General features: G+C 46.8%; 1 long non-coding RNA gene across 1 annotated transcript; it reads right to left on the bottom strand.

Moving 5' to 3' along the window:
- Positions 1–1,303: 1,303 nt before the first annotated feature.
- LOC132343130 (uncharacterized) lies at positions 1,304–4,075 on the bottom strand. The gene is made up of 2 exons (XR_009491821.1): positions 1,965–4,075; positions 1,304–1,594 (listed from the first exon to the last, which is right to left on the bottom strand). It is a non-coding gene; the product is annotated as an uncharacterized lncRNA (long non-coding RNA).
- Positions 4,076–4,344: the final 269 nt, after the last annotated feature.

The raw sequence follows: 4,344 nt of genomic DNA, 5'->3' as shown, positions 1-4,344 counted from the left end.
CTTCCTGAGCAGCTCTGAGCCCTCGTCCACCTGCGTCCCCCGGGAATGTTGTGCATCATGCTCTGTACCATTGCCCTTGCTCCGCTCAGCGCTCTAAAGACAGATCCCGAGAGAGAGTGGGGCGCACTGAGAGAATGGCACTGACGTGTACATCACCTTGTGGAAAATAGATGGCTGGCGGGAGGCTGCTATGTAACAGGGGGAGCTCAGCTCAGTGCTCTGTGATGACCTGGGGGGATCGGGGGAGGGGATGGGAAGGGGGAGGGGTGGGTAGGGGGAAGGGAGGGGAGGCTCTGGAGGGAGGGGATATAGGCATACATAGAGCTGTTTCACGGTGTGATACCACAGAAGTAACGCAGCTGTTATACCACAGAAGTGTTGTAAAGCAGTTATCCTCCAATTAAAAAATATTATAAAAAACATGTATTTATTTATTGGGGGGGGGGGGCCTTCCTTGGTGGCTCAGATGGTAAAGAATCTGCCTGCAATGCAGGAGACCTGGGTTTGATCCCTGGGTTGGGAAGATCACCTGGAGAAGGAAATGGCAGCCCACTGCACTATTCTTGCCTGAGAAGTCCATGGACAGAGGGGCCTGGCGGGCTACAGTCCATGGGGTCACAAAGAGTCGGACACGACTGAGCAACTAATACTATGCACACTAAACGTTAAACAATAAAGAAGAACAAATCCTGAAATTGACTTGACTTGACATCCCATGAGCCTGGCAGCGTACCTGGCTGAACAAGTAGGGAGAAGAAGAAACTGGAGATAATATCCCATTTAGTGTGAGCTGCTGCTAAGTCACTTCAGTCGTGTCCGACTCTGTGTGACCCCATAGTCGGCAGCCCACCAGGCTCCACCGTCCCTGGAATTCTCCAGGAAAGAACACTGGAGTGGGTTGCCATTTCCTTCTCCAATGCATGAAAGTGAAAAGTGAAAGTGAAGTCGCTCAGTCGTGTCCGACTCTTAGCGACCCCACAGACTGCAGCCCACCAGGCTCCTCCATCCATGGGTTTTCCAAGCAAGAGTACTGGAGTGGGGTGCCATCACCTTCTCCGATTTAGTGTGAGAGAGGTGTTTTAATTAGAGACTAAGCCCCCAGTGGGCTCTGCTAGACAGGTACAGAGACCTGTGACTCCCACACAAAGGTCTGTAGCAGGGACTTCCACATGACGCAGAAGGCTGACCCAGAGGGCCTTTCGGATCTTTATCAACCTGGACTTGAGAGTCAAGGATGCTATGGCGTTTGCAACTTCAGCTCCAGACCTTCAGCCACTTCACTGGAAAGAGACACATGAAAGTCTTGGACATGTACACACTGCTATATTTAAAATGGATAACCAACAAGGACCTCCTGTACAGCACAGGGAACTCTGCTCAATGTTATGAGGCAGTCAGAATGGGAGGGGAGTTTGGGGGAGAATGGATACAGGTATATGTATGGCTGAGTCCCTTCACTATTCACCTGAAATGATCACAGTATTGTTTGTGAATCGGCTATACCCCGATACAAAATAAAAAGTTAAAAAAGTCTTGGTCCTGGGACTTTGCAATCCCACAGTGGTGCTTCACCAAGAAAAGGATGTTTTTTCACCTGTGGGAAATGAAATAAATATGAAAGTTTTAGCTGTTGAGCAAAAAAAAGGATTACCTAACTGTGAATACAACCCGGAATGTCTAAGACCTTTCTGCAAATAGATGCAAAGTAATATCTACATATATATAATGCTTTTTTTTTTTTACCGTACATTCTCATAACTGAAAGAGGTAAAAAAAACAGGAGGAGGGCAAAACATGGCCTTCCAGATGTGTCAGAGTTGTGATAAGTCATGTTTAAACTTTACCCAAAGTGAAATAAAGTGTCAACAGAAACTGCCCAAACTCTCTGATCAGGTCAGGCAAACAACCAATCGAAAAAAATCAATCAAATGTGAAAGGTGGCTAAAAGGGGTGAGAACGCTTACCTCTGTGATTCCCATAGGAGCCAGGGCTATTTGACATGTTTTCCGCCAGCGGCTGCTGCTCCTCCTCGTAGCTACAAACTGGCCAGAAGGACGCCAGAGGCTGTTGTTTTGTCCTGGCTTGGCCATGAGCAGTCTAAGAACTCAGCAGCACCAGGTAAAGATGCAGGAAGGAGGCTAGCAATGGTTGGCTGGAAAGAGACAGAGGGACTCGGCCCCAGGGCCAGAGCTGGCAATGGTGGGCTGGAAAGAGACGGAGGGACTTGGCCCCAGGGCCAGAGCTTTGGGCAGGGAGGTGGCCAAAGCTGCAAAGATGAATGGAAAGTCACATCTAGATCTGGAACACCGCACAGACTCAAGGAGATTGGCTCACGAGGGTGGGATAACTGAGCAAAAAATCTCTACGTGAACTGCTGAATCCCACTGATGACAGCATTATAATGGGGAAGAATAGGTGTTCAGAGATATGCATGAAAAGCATATTGTAAATAAACTATTTCCATGAAATATTTTGACTACCTGATAAAGTAATTAGGCTCATTGTAAAAATTGGGGGAAACCTTGAAAAGTGTGAAGAAGAAAATAAATATCACTCATGAACCTATTAGCCATTTAGAATATTGTTGACTTTCAGATATATGTGTGCATACATGAATATTGGGCTCCCCTAATGGCTAAATGGTAAAGAATCAACCTGCAATGCAAGAGTCACAGAAGATGTGGGTTCAGTCCCTGGGTCAGGAAGATCCCCTGGAAGAGGGCATGGCAACCCACTCCAGTATTCTTGCCTGGGGAATCCCACGGGCAGAGGAGCCTGGTGGGTTACAGTCCATAGAGTTGCAAAGAGTCAGACATAACCAAAGCAAGTTAGCAAGTACGCACACGACGTTTGTCACAGTTTTTCTTCCAAGGAGCACGTGTCTTTTAATTTCATGACTGCAGTCATCATCCGCAGTGATTCTGAAGCCCAAGAAAATCAAATGTCACTGCTTAGGGGGAAAATACATTAAAATTAGAGAAGGAGAAAAGTAGGTGAAACCAGAGAGTTGGAAAGGATAACGTTTTGAATGTTTATCACTCTTATATTTGAAACTTTACATGGATCATCCCTTTTCATCCTCACAAATTCTACAGGCTTGGGACAAGGATGCTCATTGTAGCTTGTTTATAATAGCGAAAAATTGAAAACAGCCTTCTTGTATAATCCTGAGAGAAACATTATGCTGTGCCCACGAAGTGCTTTACCACCAAACCCTTAAAACTGTTTATAAAAAATTCTGTACTGACAGGAGACAGTGCTCAGAGCATGAAGTTCATAGGAGTAAACAGAATCGTATGCAATAAAATTACCAAAGCTCTTCTCTTGTCCTTGTTTACACGTATGTATGTGATATACATACTCATGTATCCATGGGTATATCTCAAAGTTAGCAGTGTTATAAACAGGCAGTGAGATCATGAGTGATATTTATTTTCTTCTTCACACTTTCCAAAGTTTCCCCCAATTTTTATAATGAGCATAATTACTTTAACTATTAGACAAAATATTACATGGAAACAGCTTATTTGCCATATACTTTAAAAATAGTTCAATGTATTTATTTATTTATTTTTATGACCTCACGGATATACAGTCCATGGAACTCTCCAGGCCAGAATACTGGACGGGGTAGCCTTTCCCTTCTCTAGGGGATCGTCCCAACCCAGGGATCGAACCCAGGTCTCTGGCATTGTGGGCAGATTCTTTACCAACTGAGCCACAAGGGAAGCCCAAGAATGCTGGAATGGGTAGCCTATCCCTTCTCCACCCAATCTTTCCGACCCAGGAATTGAACCAGGAAATGGCAACCCACTCCAGTCCTCTTGCCTGGAAAATCCCACAGACTGAGGAGCCTGGTAGGCTACAGTCCATGGGGTCACAAAGAGTCGGACACGACTGTGACTTCACTTCACTTCTCGTGCACTGCAGGTGGATTCCTTACCAACTGAGTTACTGAGCCACAAGTGAAGCCCAAGAATGCTGGAGTGGGTAGCCTATCCCTTCTCCAGCGAATCTTCCCGACCCAGGAATTGAACCAGGGTCTCCTGCACTGCAGGCGGATTCCTTACCAACTGAGCTACCAGGGAAGCCCTTAATAATTTTATGTACTTGTTTACTTACTTTAGGCTGTGCGCCGTCTTCCTTGCAGCACACAGGCTTTCTCCAGTCGCGGTGAGCAGGGGCTGCACTCGAGTCGTTGGGGCGTCGGCTTCTCGTGGCAGCGGCTTCTCTCCTTGCAGAGCTGGGGCTCTGGGACCCGGGCTTCGGTAGCTGTGGTACCTGGGCTCCGCAGCTGCAGCACGCGAACTCAGTAGTCGCAACTCCCGGGCTCGAGAGCAGAGG

Source organism: Bos taurus, chromosome 19 (assembly GCF_002263795.3).
Source record: "Bos taurus isolate L1 Dominette 01449 registration number 42190680 breed Hereford chromosome 19, ARS-UCD2.0, whole genome shotgun sequence".
Lineage (NCBI taxonomy): Eukaryota > Metazoa > Chordata > Mammalia > Artiodactyla > Bovidae > Bos > Bos taurus.
This window is presented reverse-complemented; position numbering and strand designations above follow the sequence as displayed.